Source organism: Desmodus rotundus, chromosome 2 (genome assembly GCF_022682495.2).
Source record: "Desmodus rotundus isolate HL8 chromosome 2, HLdesRot8A.1, whole genome shotgun sequence".
Taxonomy (NCBI): domain Eukaryota; kingdom Metazoa; phylum Chordata; class Mammalia; order Chiroptera; family Phyllostomidae; genus Desmodus; species Desmodus rotundus.
Genome location: NC_071388.1, coordinates 200,451,807 through 200,470,116, shown reverse-complemented (window position 1 = coordinate 200,470,116; position 18,310 = coordinate 200,451,807). Strand labels below are relative to the sequence as shown.

Below are 18,310 nucleotides of genomic sequence, written 5' to 3'. Positions count from 1 at the left end.
AATCCGTGTTAGCTAAGCTGTATCTGCATAGTCCGGTAGGGACGTTCTGATACATTGCAATATGAGTTCAGGAGGAACTTGAAACCCCTAAGAGACCTGCAGACCGTTCCCCGGGGCTTTGAGGACGGGCTAGCCTCTCCCTCGTGGAAGCCATGCAACGTGCTCTCGTTTCTCTGGCCACGACGGGACGCGCCTGGAGCTTGCTTCTGCATGTGCTGTTTCCATGTCAAGTCTTTATTTATAAGTAAATAAAGAGGCTGTTTACTTCCCTGTTGTTTCGGGACAGAGTGAATGTTTCAAAATAATCAGAAATCTCCTTATAATACTAGAGTTCTCATTTGGTAAATTTTGTCTTACCTGAGCCATTAGGTAAATAGTGAATGCTGACCCATGCCGGCCATACCCCCCTTCAAGAGGAGAGAGAGTGAAAGGGTCATAATGTTCAACATTCTCCCTGAGTGAGTTTTGGAATCCATCACTGTCCTCGCAGCTGACACGGATTATCACTGAGCACTTCGATCATCCCACAAAGCATGTCCTTGTCCCCCCTATACAGGTGTCCTGACCTGACATTCGAGGCTCTTCACCATCTACCCCAGGCTGCACTTGTAGACTTAACTCCCTCTGCCTTTTTTCAGATGTCTCCTGCTCTGACAAAGCCACATTGTTCGCTGGGCCCACCCCCTGGTGGCACTCTTACCACCCCGGGCCTTGTTTTATCAGGTGCTCTTGGTGGGAGTGTGCTTGGTCCCTGTCATTCATTCAGCTCATATTTAGTGGGTACCCCCCACGTGCTGGCCCTTGTACTAAGCTCCGGAGATGCAACATGGAAGCAACGTAAACACAACCCTGTTTCCACACCCCCAACCTATTTGTTCTTCCAGACCAAGCCGAATGTGTCAGCCACATACTTCCCTTCTGTTCCTAGCTGAGAGTGTCCTTTCCCTCCTCTGTGCTTCTAGAGCACAGGTGGCAAACACAAGGCCTGAGGGCCGAATCCGGCCTGGTACCTCTTTTCTATCCGGCGGCAGCGCCGAGCTCCTTGCCCCTCGTTAAGGAGCAGTTACATTTACACAGTCCTAAAATTACATTTGGCCCTTTGATGGCAACGGCGAGGCTGATGTGGCCCCAGTGAAAATGAGTGTGACACCCCTGCTCTAGTGCTTTCTTCCAGTGCATCTGTCGTGGAATTCACCCCTTTCTACTTTGCATTCTATCTACGAGCAGGGACCTTCCTTCCTTTCTAGAATTTCTAGAAAGCAGGGCCTGTAGCAGAATTTGACTTTGTATTCTCCATCATATTTCATGCAACCATTTTACTAATCCGGCGTGTGTTTATTGATTAACTACTGTCTTCAGGACACTATAAATATGGATATTTATAGAGAACTTTTAAATGATGAAAAAAAATGGACCTCAGAAGGACTCTCTCGCCCTGACTGGTGTGGCTCAGTTGGTTGGGTGTCATCCCACAAAGCAAAAGGTCGTTGGTTTGATTCCCAATCAGGGCACATGCCTGGGTTGAGGGTTCCATCCCTGGTTGGGGCACGTATGAAAGGCAACTAACTGATCAGTGTTTTCTCTCACACATCGATATTTTTCTACCTCTCTTTCTCCCTCCCGTCCCCTCTCCCTAAAAATAAATAATAATAATAAAAAAAGACTCTAATGATACTTGAGAGCCCAAGAGGCTTCCTGAGGTTGAAAAGGTGGGTCCCCTAGAAGGGATCATGCCCCTTGAGATCTGCCTTTCTGAACTGCATGAAAGAAACGTGCTTCTGCCGGAATAACTTACTTCTATTAGACCTAAATGGGAATCTTTTTGTAATTTAATGATTAACTTGGTCTGCTTTGCTTTGGTTTCCTTCTGTACCTAAAATTTTCACATCAAATAATGGCACATTAAAAACCAATTTCAGGTGTTGTAATGTTAAGCCTTGCAACTGGAAATTCTAAAATATGCAGGTGACTTTTAACCAAAAGAAGGTTCGGCATCGCCTGACTGTATAGCTGCTTGCCCCGACTGGTCGCAGTGTTACACAGTTCCTGCGATGTACGTTTTTGCCTGGGTCATAAGAACATCAAAGTGTTGTGTGTTTTTGTGTTGCTAAGCCTCTGAAACCTCCAAATCACATTGATTTGTTTGCTGACTTAATATTGACTATTTTGAGTTTGTGATTGCTTTGGACTCTTGCATTCTGAAAGAAAAAAAAAGAAGTTACAGTTTGTTGATTTTATCTAAGCACATAGCACTGTTTGTGCCTGTGACTTCAGTTTATCTGATAGGCCCCCCTTTGAAAGCAAAATCCTAACAAAGTGATTTTGAGATGCCTGTGTTGATGAATTCTTCCTTTTTTCTTTGTTCCAGAATGAAGACCTAAATGACCTCAGCAAATCCTCCTCTAACTCATGGGTACCCAGACTCGAACTATTTCATGACTCACAACCAGGACCTCACATCTCCCTCCTCAGTAGACGGTACGATGCATCCATTTCAGTTTGTTTACTTTACAAATCCTCAGGAGTCCGTTGACTGAACTGCATGTTCTTAATTGTGCCAAGCAAAACAAGCACTGTGACACCAGGACAATGCGTCTGCACAAACGTCACCTTCAGCCGTCAGGACTCAGCCGGCCACATGAGCTGATGTGCCCACCGCCACGCCACGAGAGAATGGGTTTCCTCTCCTTGCATCTACGAGATACATTTCATCTGCTGCTGAAACTGTGTGCGACGAAGCCTCGTTGTAAATTATTTCACACAAAATGGTTCACGTTGGATGGAGAGAGTATTAAATATTTAACATAGGTTTTGATTTATATGTGTAATTTTTTAATTAAAATGTAACTTTTCTTACAGCGCACATCTTTTTTTTTTTTTTTGATGTGGAACTGAGGTATGCAATGTTCTGTTGTAAAGAGTGGAGCAAATGCTTAAAACAAGGCTAACAAGAGTAGACTAGGGTACGACCCTTGTTTTAAGATTGTAATTCAGAAAAATAATATAAGAATCATAGTGCCATAGACGGTTCTCAATTGTATAGTTATATTTGCTGATACTATCTCTTGTAATATAGCCCTGGTGTTGAGCTGAGATCCTTACAAGAATTGATCTTAATTTTGTATTTTTCCTGTAAGGCAATAGGCCATGTTAACGACACTGAAGAAGGGTATAGTCAGTCTACTAGGTATTTTCAAGTGTCAGCTTACAATTGGCAATTGAATGGAAGCAAAGTTATAAGAAAAGGAAATCAAAGTCTTCCATTGTACATACTGTACAGAGAAGGAGACATGGGGGATTGCTTCAAATCGAAAGCTCTCTTTGGAATGAACAATGTGGGTGTTTGTAAATTCTGGAAATTTCTTTCTATTCATAATAAACTAGAGACTGTTGATCTTTTCTTTCCCCCTCCCCCCACTTCTGTTGGCTTCCCGCTCCATTGGCCCCGTTTTCTTCCGTGCACATACCAGCGTATTTCATTTTCTGCACCGTCTCGAGAAAGATGGTAAGACAAGTGGGTTCTTGTCTTTAACTTCTAAGCAGGAATTAAAATCCAGAAAGAGGTGGGAATTTTGTTTGTTTGTTTGTTTGTTTGTTTTTAAATCATGACCAGGGCTACAATCACTTTCTTTAAGAGCTTGTCTCATGCTTTCTGAGAACTGCCAGTGTCCCATCATCTAGCTGAATATCATTTGGCCTATTTGGGTGCTAGCCTATTAGTGACTAGTTAATAAAACTCAGTGCCCAGCGAGCCCATCCAGGCCCAGTGACCAGCTATTGAAATAGCTAGCCAGCAGTGAAAATGTTAATCCCTTTCTTCTTTGGGAAGTACACACATCGTGGAATTTTTCCTTGTGAAAAAGGAATGGCAGCGAATGTACTCAAAAATACTGCCCACAGAGTTTTTTTAAACCTTTTTCCCAGGAGACTTCCTGTAAGTTAAGTGAATCAGTGCCAATGTCAGGCTCCTTCTGAGTCTGTGTGAACTGTGTAGGGGACATTCCCAGTGCTACTGTGGAAGGAGCAACATTTTATTTCTCTGCAGGGTCGTGCTTCCTGGGAAGAGGTGAGGCTAAAGGAAGGGGCCAGGGTAGGGGGTGCACTGCAGTGGCTGCTGCCCCTCGTGTCCTGGCTGGGGAACCCCTGCTCTACCCAAAGGGAGTGGAGAGACATGAGACCCCCCTCTCACTGCTGAGGCCTGTGTTACTGTTGATTCAACCGGATGGCGTGTACTTCACAGACTGTTGTGTAATGTTCATTGTTGCAGATTCTAATCATTTGCATGCTCATCAGTTTCTAAGATAAATAGGTCTGTAGTCATAAGAATCCATTGTTTTCAAGGAACTTACTGAATTACATCATTTCCTAGTAGAAGAGAATACTACCAATTTTTTAAAAATCGGATTGAAAGGGTTTTTTTTACTTTTATGAAAAACACTTTGTTGATCAAACAAACTTTCATTTTTCAAGTATTCTGACTCATACTCTTGCTAGTGGTGTAGCAGAACAAGCTGTCCTGCGCTCCTCCCTCGAGGACTTAAGTAGCTGAGCAAATCAGTGAGCAAACTCAGCCCCATCAGTCTCCTGTAGAGCTGATCATTGTCACTCAAGGAATCTAAACTCTGAATGATTATTACCAAGATACCTCTGCCTATGGAATTTTCAGCGTGTATTGGGTGAGAACAGGAACGAACAGACTGGAAAAATCCATCTCTTGGTTTCTATTTCTCTGATGTTTTGTTCAGTTAAATAGCGTAAGGGTAGCAATTCTTATTTAAGCTGCTTCCAGTGGCCCCTGAGCTGGGTTTGATGGTGGTTTCAAGCTTTCCCGATTTAAAACTGGGAGTTGCTGGTATTGAAGGCAAAGAACTCATGTTCTGGCTCCACAAAGGGTTGATCTTGAGCAACGTTAGCTGCGAAGTCCTTGTGTTTTGTTCCTGTTGAAGAGACTTAGCTTTTCTCCATTTCAAAGTATTTGTAGGCCCGCCAAGGGCTCATGTTAATGGGGATTCAAGTGGCCTCTGGTTAGCCTATAAGTTAGTGGCTTTTTCTTCAGGATACCAGCCTTTCACAACACTCATTCTTTTCTAGAGACTTAGGCAAAGTTTTAAAATTTTCTTTAGTGGAAAGAACAAGTATAGTTCATGACTGTGATGATATCTTTGTAATGATTTTAAAGAAAAGGTCCTAGAAGCAGCTACAAGTGAGGAGAATCCATTAATAATCAACAGCCTGAGTCAACAGTGACAAATCAGTACTGATGGTACATTGGTGGCTATTTCTTGCTACCTTTCAAAGGTCAGGGACTCTCTTGCCTAACCTAGGTGACCTGCAAAAATGGATGTACTAAAAGTCTTCTAGCCAGAGGTAGAGATCTTTGACCTTTCCTTCCCTGACTATTGTCTCCCAGCTTGCTGTCTTTTACATTTGGGACAAGGTGTTAAGCAATGGCCTTACTATACTGGAAGAAACAGAATCGGGCAATCCTGAAGCCCTGTTTCGTTCCTGAATTCAACACGCCATGTGGTTGAAAATTTTACTTTTATTTATCAGAGGTGATTTAAAGATGGGGGAAGGGAGCTCCCTGTCCACTGACACAAACAGAGCCGTGAAAAATGGGATAGATGTGACGCGCTCCGACCATTCTGGCAGAGCTCTGTTGGTCAGTCCATCATCACACAAGGAGGCGTCGGAACCCCAGGCACCGTGGGAACGAAGACCTTGACTGGGGAGAGACAGAACCCTTTGGAAGGCACGTGAAGGAGAGTGGATGGAAGCCAAATATGAAATCGCTCCTTTGCAATGACTTGACAGGGGGCCTAAGGGTTCCTAGGACGCTGTGAATGTTAGTTGGCAGTGAGGCTGCACGCGTATAGGCTGCTGAGAAACTGGAGAGGGAGAAGCATGTGCTGCTAGGGATATGAAGAAATGTGACCTCGCCAGAGCTAAGGCAAAGACCTCTCTCATCTGTGAGCTTAGTTGGGGAGAGCACAAACGACTTTCTTGTAGTCGGTAGAACATCAAGGGTTGAACATGGATGTCTGTTGTCATTTTCAAGGCCAAGGCAGTGAAAACCTTGGAGGTCTTCCCATAGCTCCACAATTGGTCTCCCAAGTGTAGGTAGAGAATGTGCAGGTCAGGTGGCACGTCCTGGGTGTCCCTCTCTCCTTGTTACCAGAACATCAAGTGAGTGCCAGGAGGAGGTGGAAGGGTACTGAAGGTGTTGGATCCAACTCTGAAGGCATTTCAGGCATAAGGAGCTCATTATCAGCCTTGAAGATCAAAAAATGTATGACTGAGCTGGAGAGTTGTCCTTCTTCCCTTGTTGGTTGATGAGTGGCATTTAGGATGTTTATATCAAGTGATCTGGTGTTTTAGACGTCTGCCATCCGCCCTGCACTTCAGTCTCTCTCTTTGCTTCAGTGGTTTATTTCTCCACCGTTAACCAATATGCCGCGTGATAGGACTCATTCAGTGAGCGGGAAAACTTGTCTGTATTTGTAGAGACATCTTTAGTGCTGTTTTCTTTTTTTAAAACTTTTCTATTGGATTAAGAATGTAGTTCCTGGGACAATTTTTCTTACAAAACTCTTTACACCTCTTGGCTGCAGGGTGGGCCCAATGAAATGCATATATATTTTTTCATTTAATGTACGTGCGGTTTGGTTGGTCATCTGAAGATGGTGGTGCTGCTCAAGGTGCTACTTCATCTGTGTACAAAAGGACCAATGCATGGTCTGTATTGCTACCAAAACATTTATTGTACATATGTGTATAACATGTATTATGTATATATGTAATGGGTACCAGGCTGGGTATATATTTTTATTTAGAAGTGGTTCACTCTCCCAAGTTTTCTTTATAGTGTTATGCTTATTTTCAGTTTTTCTTCTCCCCTGATTCTGTCTGGTACTTAGAACTGTAGTGTCTTCATCGTTAATTAAAGAAAACTGTCTAAATGAATTCACGGATGTGAATGCTAGTGATGCTTAATGTCTTTGGTTACGGGGCATAAAACGGAAACCGCCAGTTACAGTTTGTTGGGGCGTTTGATTGGGTCAAAGCAGTGTGCATCACTTCATATACTTTAATAAATGATTTTGGAACACATAGGTTGGCTGCTCCCTGTCCCTCTTCAGTTGGCTTTCAGTGGCCAAGTGTACAAGAAAACGACCTCTGAAAATATGTTCAGCTACTTTTGTGGTGGGTGGTGCAATGGGAAGAGGGAGGGGGTGAAGAGACATGTGTTCTGTTGAGAGGCACTAGAACTGCCTTGTCAGCCTTCAGTGTGCACAGAGATCCCGGAAGCGTTGGTCAACTGCAGACTGCCCCTGAGGGGCCTGGGGCGGGGCCTGCATTTCTAACTGGCGCCCAGGGCTCCTGGGCTGCTCATCCTGGTCTGCCAGTGGCACTGAGTAGCGAGGCTGGGGAATGGCGTTTCTCTGCCCAGCTACACGTTGGCATCATCTAGGTAGCTTTGAAAGAACTCAGTGGCCAGGCCAACTCCAGAGATGCTGGCTGACTATCTGGGATGGGGCCTGGGCATCTGTCATCACTGCTGCTTCCTGTGCCCTCCAGAAGATTCTGGTACAAGCTCAGGGCTGAGAACCACTGTTGGGAATTGTTGACCCAAACTGATTCCTAGAGTCACTTCCTACAAATGCTGATTCCCTGAGCTGTCTGGGAATGTGTGTTTCTATAGGAGACTCTTTGATTTCTGTGCAAGCGGAGCCTTTTAGGTCATTTTACCGCTAGAAGGGATAGGACACTTACCTTTTTTTCTTTTTATTGTGTTGATTGGGGTGATGAATTTTGAAAATAATGAGCTATGTTGGCAATATAGAAGCAGCCAACTTCCCCACTCCTCCCAAATTGAGCTTTGTTGCCTAAACAATTTAGAAGAGATGATTGACGTGTCTTAAATTGTTCAGACAAACTCAAATGACTGAACATTTTGGAGAGTCAAGATTTTTTTATTTTTATTTTTTGATGAACATCATGCCCCAGTCTCTCTCTTCTTCACCCTAATTTGGTGCTTCAGGTTGAGTGATTTCCTTCTCCCTGGCATTAGAGATGATATTTTCATTGTTAAGGGGCAACACATCACACGATTGAATAATGCCGATGTCATTATTTGACCTTCACTTTATATTAGCTTCTTCCATTTTTAGTCTTAGAAAAATGAAACGCACACCTGATTTTTCCCTCCCAGTGGGATTACAAAGCAAACACCACGTTAACCTCTTGAAATTGCACACAAACATCACTAATTAGTATTAATTTGAGGGCACTCTAGTTGAAATGAATTAATGGTGTAATTTATAGCATAATTGTCTCATTACCTTTACACATATACAGAAACAAACTAGAGCAAGGACAACGTTGTCAATAAAAGGTCTGCAAGAATTAAATGGTCATCAAGAGCTGTAGTCCTTCCCTGATTCTATTACAAACTGTAGCAACATTCTGCATTCATTCGACTGGCTGCCCGCATACGTATACATCAATGAGCTCAGTTTATCCAGCACCCTAGAGGCAGAAACCATCATTGTCCCTATTTCCCAGATGTGCAAGCAGAGGAGAGGGGTGCTATCTGCGGCCGAGTCTGAATTCTCGTAGACACACTGCAAGTCTCCGGTTTTTAAGTACTTAAAAAAAATTACGGTCTGTCCCTTAAAAACTACCGCTCCAGCTGCCTGTGTTATTCATTTGCTGAGCAAATATGATCGATCTCACAGGAGCCTGAGAGTAAATCTCTGTCCACCTTGTAACTTCCACTCTACAGAGCTACATTTATTTCCATTCTTTATCTTTTCTGTCTAGTTTAGTTCATTCGTGTCCAAAGTCATATTCTGGTTCCCTATTTTTTTGTTGTCTCAGTAAGTGCCCCTCTTTTAGCAACAGAACAGAAAAAGTCAGGTTTATTTTAGGAATGCACAAGGGCTGTGGTGGAGGGGGAGGGGGGGAGGGGGATGGGGAGGGGGAGGGGGGGAGGGGGATGGGGAGGGGGTGGGGTGGGAGTTGGGGTGGGAAAGCCACATGGGATCCACATGCCTGTGTTTCTAGGTGTCAGGTTTTACTTATTCTCTCCCATAAACTCTTGGAAATCAGCACTTACATTATCCTACTAATGATTAGATAAATGACCAAATTGGCAAAAACTTGTGGACAGCGAGGAGGCCTGAGTTACGAGCCAAACTGGAGACCGAGTCCTCGCTGAAGTGAAAGGGCAGCTGAAGCTCGCGGTGCAGGGATCTCCTCCCTGCAGAGGAGGAACAGGCTCCCCTGCGACCCTCCTAAGGTTCCTGGCTGGGCCTGAAAATTAAACTGACAAACACTTTCACAGGGGAAAAGCACAAAAATCTACTGAATATAAAATTTACACAAGAGCCTCATAAGGAAATGAAGACCCCAAAATAGTTATTAGACCTGAGTGTTTTCACGCAAAGCTTGATGAAGAGGGAACACACGTGGACCAACACGACAGGTTAAGGAGCACGAGCCAACCTGGGGAAAGTTAGCAAGTCGTGCTGGTTGTCGGGTCAGATTCTTCTCGGCAATTCTTTGTCTTTAGAGATAAGGAAGCTCGCATCTCCGGGCGCAGGGAGGGCGGTTCTTACGAGGGGGTTTTATGTGTCTGCGAGCAGGGTGGGGAGAAGGTCACAGTGACCTCCTTCTGCTGTTTTCTCAAATCCCTTCAGCTGGAAACATTCAAAAGCCAAAATACCGTATTTTGATGTAGCATTTCCTGAACTGCCAACCCCCAGTGCTTCTCAAAGCTTGGACTGTGCACCAGTTGAACAGAATTTCCTGAAGGACTTACATGGATTTTCACAGGAGCCTTATGATACAATATTAGCAACAAGTTGTTTCTCCCCGCCCGCCCCGCTACAGCCCTTCTCCCCGGGATCGCTCTACACCCGGACCCAGGGGAACACGTGAGTGGCATCCCCCCCCCCCCCCCCCCCCCCCCGCGCTAAGTTGCTCCAGATCTCGGGCCCCCAGCCCCCCAGTCCCCTAGTGTAAACGTGAGCGGAGAGATGCTGCTGAACTTCCTCACCGCTCCCGAAACCATCTCTATACCAGAAGTCAAATTGAGTGTAAACTTATGTAGGAAATAGCATAAAAATGAGAGAATTAGATAAATTTGCAGTTAGAAGATGATAGTATTATCCTGATTCTATAACACACAACTCCCCAATATTAAGAAGTGGTATGTCTGATGGCGTTACGAATGATTTTCATCTTTTCTATCCTGATGTAAGTTTGTACAGTGATCATGTCTCATTTTCATAATGAGAAAGAAAACGAAATATTATAAAAAACCACAAAGGGGGTTGGATGAGAAACTTAGTAAACCATATATCACATCACTTCATGGTTGATAAATCAGGAGTCAGCCAGCTGTGCCCTCTGAGCCACCTTTAGCCCAGTTGACTGTTTTTGCAAATAAAGTTTTATTGGCACCGGGCTGTACTCATGCATTTAAGGATAGCCTATGGCCCTACAACTGCAGAAACCTATGGCCCCCGAAGTTAAATACATACTATCTAATCCTTTCTAGAAAATATTTGCTGGTGCCCCGACTCCCCCAGTGATAGATGTTTCTTACGGGAGAGAATTGGCAGGAGGCAAAGACCCTTGCCCCGGGCTTCTGAAATGCTGGACCTGCTAAAGGAGCCTCTCGGAGCGCGGTGCCACTGTTCTCATGCTGTTGGGCAGTTTGCCGTCCCCTCTTAATGAATTCCTATGCACTGACTGTTGAAATGCTAAAAGGACTTCTTCATGTTTTGTCTACAAACGCCAAAGTACTTTTATAATCAGGCACATGGAGCTGAATTAGAGAACTAGATCTGGAATGATACTATTTTTTTCTTGGTGCTTCAGTTACAGGTTGTCCTTTTCAACAGAGGTTGGATTTTCTCAGGAAATTCCAAAGGAAGTTTAAAGTAGATTGGGACATCCGGAACAGTGGGGCCTCGACCGGTGGCAGAGACGATGACAGACATTCTCGTCCAGGCTCCTTTGCTGACTCGCCCTCACCTGCGGAGCTGAGAATGAACATCAGTGCCATGAGTACACATTCAGGTCAGAAACACACCACCTGCTAACCTATGGGACCAAGGTGAAAGATTTGAGGGTAATTGGATTAAAGAAGAACCATGGTTCTAAATTGAATCATTAAACGGAGTCAATTCCTTCTTTTTTTACAACATGAAATCCCCATGTGCTTTCCTTCCTCCCACCCTCAGTCTTATTGAGGAACTACTGTGTGCTTGTGTGAGAGACAGCACAGGGATACAGTTCCTGCCTCCTGCTCTCAAAGTCATCTCAGATCTCAACTTGTCTGGACCGCTTGTATACAAGGAAATTGGATTTTAGTTTCACCCCCATTTAACATGACTATAAAATTATATTTATGTCAGGTTGATTAAAATGGATTCTGAAAGTGCTTTCATGCCTGCCTCCCAGAGAGTTTGGGCATAGTCTCATGGGCTCAGTATTCAGTGCGTGAAGCTGGTGCACAAATTTGAAGTCCTTTCCTGACCTAGGGGGTTGCTGAAGTTGATCTGGATAACCAGCGAGGTGGAGAGTGGGGGACAGGTGCAGCCCTCAAAAGGGAAAGCAACAGAACCAGAAAGCAGAATGAGGTCAATCAGAGCAGGCAGGTGGGAAAGGACTCCCACCACAGACTTTCAAAGAGGCAACAAGGAATGATAGAATCACCAAGGGTTAGTGCTGGATGGAATCCTTTATTTACTATGTGGCGCATTTCCTTTTTTCCCTGTAACATCAAGGAACAAAAGTCCCTGGTCTCCTGCCCATGAGTTCAGAACTCCTCCTGGATCAGATACAGTGAAAAGTAACACCCACAGCTCACATCTATCATGCATTTTGCTACATGCCTGTCGCTGGTCACAAATCAGCTCTTGTGCTCATATAACCCTTCATACCAAAGGTCTGTAGATATTACAGAGAACACCATTTGACCCAGTACAATAAACTAGGGCCTACAAAGGAAATTGTCTGAGGTCCCTCAATGGGCAATTGTTGATGTGAGATTCCAACTCACTTCCACTGAACTCTTTGAAAGTTTCAGTAATGAAAAGGCATGAAAACTGAACAAACAATTATGTTCTCTGGAATCCTGAAACCTGTATTTATGACACTAGGCTGTCAGAAAATGCCACGTGGAAGTCCTTGATTTGAAGTTTCTGTGCTCCAGACACAGATGTACCACCTCCCCCACTGCCACCTTCCCAGTCCGGTTTCCTTCTCCGTGCTCTCGGGGGGCTTCCGGGCTAGCCGGGGTGAGAGTGCTGCTCAGCCGTCTCATTAACCTTTTGAAGCCTGACTGTTAATTAAGGGCTTTTCCTCCTGGACTAAATGAAGCTTCCCGCTTAGTTTTCACAGAAGATGACAGCCAAAGGCACACACACACTTACACGCACACCATACCACACACACATGTGCACACATGCTCATTCACACCCACACCACACCACACCACCCACACAGGCATACCACATCACTCATGTGCACAAGTGCACACATGTATACCATACCACACACACACACATCACACACGTGCACATCCACACACATCATACCGCCCCCCAGGCATGCCACACCACTAATACACACACATGTGCACACACCACACACACCACACACACCTGCATATTCACACCCACACCACACCATCCATATACACACATGCATGCCACATCACTCACACACACATGTGCACACATGCACATTCAGACCCACACTGTACCACCCAATACACACATGCAAACCACACCGTTCACACACACACATGCATACCACATCACCTGCACACACATGGGCACACACATGCACATCACATATGCACACATGCAGAATGCATACCAGCTCACTCGCACAACATGCCACACACATGCATATATACACACATGCACACATGCAAAGCTCACCGCTCACACACACACACATGTCACCCCACCCCTCCCCACAAGTCAAGGAGGAAACGTTAATGATACATCTAAAAGAGCCAACCTATTTTTCTTATGAACAGCATGTTTCTGGTCTAAATGGAAATTGTTCATTTAATTTGGCTTCCACCTCTCACCCCCACCCCACACCAATTACTCCCGTTAGCAGAGCCCCATCCTCCATATGTAAAAAAAGAAAAAGGCAGAGTTCTGAATCTGGTTTACTTCATCTGTTGAAAAATATAATACATTTGGCTGAGCTAAACAAACTTCTTCCTGAAGAGAGTAACCCGACTATTGGTGTTTGCTGAAATGTTTGACAGATGGGAATCTGTGGAGGGGGGTATTTCTTTTAACGATCGTATGACTGCTTTGGTTCTCATCTGCGCTTTGCCACAGCTAAGAGACTTTGCGCAAGCATGCCTCTCTGGGCCTCTGCTTCTTTGTGTATAAAACACGAAGGTTATCTGATCTCAAGCGGGGGTCCAGAAGTGCGTCAACATCAAACCTCACGCAGTGTGTTTCCTGGGCAGGGCTGTGCACATTCCTCCTGGGAAGAGGACACTGGGGCTGCCCGTGGACTCGCCAAAGGTTCAAAGCAGAGAGCTGGTTTCTTACAATAACAGAATTTCAGGATTTTTGTGATGATTCCCTGGCACATTTTGTAGAACCAGGGACTGGCCTAGAGCAAAAATATTAGGTCAGCAAGATTTGTCCTAACTTTTCTACACATTGGTTGAGGTTGGCGTTGCCCTTTGCCAAACGCTTTCATGGGACCCTGGGTGTTTCTGGAGTGGAGAAAACATATCTGAGAGCCAATTATTTTTTCCCAAAGGTATATTAAATTAATATATTAGTTCCCAAGGTATTTGCCTCAAGAAAGAAAACCTGCCCAGAAAAAAAGAGACCACTTCAGCAAAGGGGAGCTTACAGCTAAAATTGGGATTTTACGTATCCATATGGGATGTTCATTGGAAGATGATCAGTTTAGTTGGGGAAGATTTAGCACTTTGTAGGCAGTGAGCCTTGAAAAGGAATATGATATAGTGGTTCCTTTCCTTTATATGTAATTAAAAATAAAACTTTACTTGGACAATGCCATAAAACTTGCATGTTTGCTAAATTAAAATAGCTTCTTTTCAGGTTTTCAGGATAACTTCAATGTTGTATATATACATTAAAGCTAAACTTATTTCCTCCTGTCTTTGGTTGGCAGAGGTGGGGGTGGGGGAGCGCTCTCAAGTCTTGCCTGGGTTCAGCATGCCTGTCCTCACATCTCTGGAGTCGGCTTTTGTAGGTGACCATGTATTCTGCCCAGGTGTGAAGTCAGCTCTCACCCACTCTACAGCGAACCTGGCTTAACCATTGGCAGCAAAAGAACTAAAGCAGGAAAAGAATGAAAGAATTCCCCCTTTGGCTGACAAACAACTGCTACTTGTCGCTGCTAATGGGAAATCTATTTTTACTCTTCCATGCCCCAGCCATGGAGCTGATCTTCGTGACACAAAGCAACCCCGAGCCAAAAAAGTCTGAAAACAGCATTTCTCTTTGGAGATTTAAATGCAGCATTTCTTCTCCAGGAAACTACACTACAGCATTGCTGGGGAGAAGACTACACCTACTGTGTATGTGCCATGAAAAGGTTGACCACTCTCCCCACAACAGCCAGTGAAAACACAATCAACCATCCAAGAAGTTCACCAAAGATGACACGTAGATGGAACCTGCCATTTAAACTTCCCCACTGTGGTCGTGGAGAGATGAGCTTTTATTCCAGCATTGGAATGAGATAGTCCTAGGCTAACCCTGAAATCCCATTTACCCACCAAGAGGCCTTGGGAAAATTGCTTGGCTTCTCAGAGACCTACCAAGGGGACCACGGTATCATTCTAGCCACTCCTGTCGTACAGAGCGCTGGGTGCCCCATACATGGTAGACATTGTATGATGATTTAATTCCAAACATCTTTAGAACTTTTGGATAAAATAGCTTCCTTTGTGCCAAAACAATTTGCTTTTACCTTTTGTAAATGTGACGTTGGCAAGGCCTTAGCCCCAGGCAGTGCGTCCTTGCTTGAGTCTTCCTTCTACCTTTCTGCTGAAAAAGGCCTGTGTTCCAGGAACCTTGGTGACGAAGCCACAGCTGGTATTTGGCTCTGACAGCAACATTTCCCAGAAATGTGCTCCCGTGGCCTTTTCTGTGCACAAAGCTGGCACTCACGAGGAAACTGGTCGTTAAGAATAATGAGCACGCAAGTTCGTTCTACCGGTATTCCTACCGCTGTAGCTCCTTGAGCTATGAATGGAGACAGGCAGCTCTCATCCCTTCCAGGCTTGGTAAATCTTCAATGGGACTCACATGGGGGCCCTGAGCCTCACACTCTCACACTCTTCCCGAACGCTGCTGTTTTGTTCTGACCCATAAACCTTCTCCTGGAGGTGTTTGTCTATTAGCGAGTATCCCCTGCACCCTGTGCCAAGGGGCTCGACTGAGCTTGAGTTCGGTTCTTTTTATATTTAAGACCAAAATTAATTTAAAAACGTTTAATACTCAGATGATGTATTATAGAATTGTCAATGAAAAATAAGACAGTATTTAAGAGGAGTCTGTGGTTTTCCTGATTTGTAGCCTCGCTTCTCCTCACTGTGATGCTCTTAGAGAGCAGGGTGTCTGGGGGAACTGGCGCCCCTGAGGCTGTGAAGGGAATGGAATGCTCTGGAAGACAAGGTGGGGTAGGCTGTGCCCAGCAGCCTCTGCCCCCTCCACCCCCACTCTGTCCCTCCCAGGGCCCCTGCCCTTGCTTCTTGTCTTCCCCCATTGCCTTCCATTCCCCTTTCCCTCCATCTCTGGGCCGGGCCAACCTTTTGCGGCATTATTTTTAGTTTTGTATGGCAGCCCTGACTTGTTGCTCTTGTGGTTTCTTTTTCCCTTTACCAAGGATGTATGATTATTTTTCTGCTTGTGCGTTCAAGGGCGTCGGGAACATTGTGTGCTTATGGCTAACCCCTTGCATTTCCCCGAGGTGCTTTGTTCATTTGCTCATGAACTTTTAATTTTTTCCAGGCTTGTATGTTCTGTCCAGACTGCAGCTTTTCTGGAGCTGGGCTGGCCTCTTTGTTTTGGGGAAGCTTATTGCTGCACAGTCAGACCATCTGACAGTTGTTATCTGCGACCTGAGAGACAGAACTGCCAGCGATGAGAGCCAGAGGCAGCGATGAGCTGCTCTTCTCACAGACCTCCCAGGTCCCCGGCCCCCAGCGCCATCTGGGACCAGCCGAGGAAAGAGACCAGCATGACACCAAGTGTTCACGAGAGGATGGAAAATTTCTCCACCTACCAAGGCCAGCCTCGGTCTGTCCTCGAGTCCCTGACAATGGTGAGAACCATCAGATGTCCACTGTGACCTTGTCTTCCTCCTTCCCCCCTCCTGTCTTCCTTCTTTCCTTTCATCTCTGTATTTCACAAAAGCCTGTGGACTGGCTGCTGGGTAGCAGCGCTCAGGGAGCAAATGCACAGGCAGATCTATCATACTGGGTACGAGCCAGAGAACCAGGTCTTCCAGGAACTTCCTGATCATGTTGGGAATAAGTCCATGCTCTTTAACAGGGCCAACCCAGCCCTCAGGGACTGGCCGCTGCCCTTCGCTTCCCATCCGTCCTCTGCCATGCTTTCCTTAGTTCACTTCAGTCCCCCTCAGGGCCTTCTGAAACGCTCTGGCATTGGGACGCTGGTAGGTGCTTCCCGCTTACCCTGATCTCTGCCCAAGCCCTGCCTTCCTGAGTGGCCTTTGCTTGTCTCCCCCTGCCTCTGTCACTCTCCACTGTATATCTCATTATAGTTTCTTCACAGTCTGTCTTCTTGTGAAATTATCTCTGTATTTATTTGTTTGCTTGTTTATTTACCTCCTTCGCCTCCCCCACCCCAAACCTTCTGTCTTTTTTTTTTTCCATGTGGAGCCCAGTGCCTGACACCGAATTAGTCCTCCATAAATGTCTGTTTGATGAGTGGATAAGTAAATACTTCAAAGGGGACATAAGAAATAACAAAAATAACATCATAAATAAGGATGATGATGATGATGATAATAATAATGATGATTGACTTTTTTGGTACTTTACCAAGTACTGTGTTTTATGTATACAATCTCCAATCTTCAAAACAATCAGGAGAGAGGATATTATTTATATATTTTGCCAAAAAAGGAGGCTTCCCAGACTCTGGAATTTTCCCAAGGCCACCCACCTAGTAAGGGATGGACCTGGCATCCATCCTCAGACAGGTCCGACTCCAAAGCCAACAGTCATTCTTTTGTCTTGACCGTGGTGTCTAGTACGCATAAACAACTCTAATACAAGCCAGAAAGCGACCAAGTCCGTGAGCGGAGCAGATAAAACAGCCTGGGAGTTCAAAGGAGAGAGAAGTGGCCTCTGAAGGAGGGGAGCAGGGGAGGGTTGTGACAGGGTGATTTTGTTTTTCTGGACCTGTGCCCCCTCAGGCTCTAGGGAGGGAGAGAGTACGATTTGGACACGTAAAGGTGGACTGTGAAAGCCCCGGTGTGTTGAAGGAGAACCCCAGAAGGCTACCATGTGTGTGTGTGTGTGTGTGTGATTATTGTAGCAAATACAAAGGCATGAGCAGCAAGATGAGTTTAAATTCTATTCAGAAAAGGGTACTGGTTGTAGTAGGAAGTATTTGTTTTGCCCAGTTCTAACTCTGATTCTTATTTAAAGACAAAAGTACACATCTGTATCAATTACAGGAAGAGCTTCATGTAAACATCTATAATCCCACATTTTTGTTTAATCAGACCTCAGTATTTATCTACAAAAAATGTACAATATTTTCTTATTGAGTCATGTTTTAATTTCACATCTAGTCTAAATGTTCCCAGGCCTGTCTAGCCTGGGGACGGGGTGTGGGTCACATGTGACCACTCTACCTCTTGAACCCAAGTGGTCATGATTCAGTGTCCCCATCTACTCAAGTGGGACATCTGTCCCCTGCCACGTCTCTGCCCAGATTTTCCTTGAGCCTTCAGGAGCACATCACCGCGCTCACAGGCAGGCCCTGCTTGGTGGCACTGCTCTGCCCTCTCTCTGCTAGCCGGCGGTGCGATCTCCACAGGCTTGTAGATCCTGTGCTTCAGACCAAACCCCCACCTATGGCTCCAAACCTGAAGAGTCCCAAATAGCCCTCCAGCACTGGAGCTATACACTGTGGTCCTCAAAGACCACAGAGGCCTTTCCTCCTCTGAGGGCCAAGGTCAGTGGGGGAGGGCTGGGAACCAGACTGGAAAGGCCTGGCAGTCCTAATAGGTTTAGATGGGTACCAAT

At 45.2% G+C, this 18,310-nt stretch overlaps 1 protein-coding gene and 1 long non-coding RNA gene across 2 annotated transcripts in view; both read left to right on the top strand.

Annotated features, from left to right (window-relative positions):
- The window catches only part of IRS1 (insulin receptor substrate 1), a 56,458-nt gene extending 52,895 nt beyond the window's left edge, over positions 1–3,563 (top strand). Inside the window, exon 2 of the mRNA XM_024564115.3 lies at positions 2,369–3,563. The gene's annotated coding sequence lies outside the window, so the exon portion shown is untranslated. The remainder of the gene's footprint in view (positions 1–2,368) is intronic.
- A 12,519-nt stretch (positions 3,564–16,082) lies between these two features.
- The window catches only part of LOC128780279 (uncharacterized), a 60,996-nt gene continuing 58,768 nt past the window's right edge, over positions 16,083–18,310 (top strand). Inside the window, exon 1 of the long non-coding RNA XR_008426220.1 lies at positions 16,083–16,353. This is a non-coding gene — a long non-coding RNA (uncharacterized lncRNA). The remainder of the gene's footprint in view (positions 16,354–18,310) is intronic.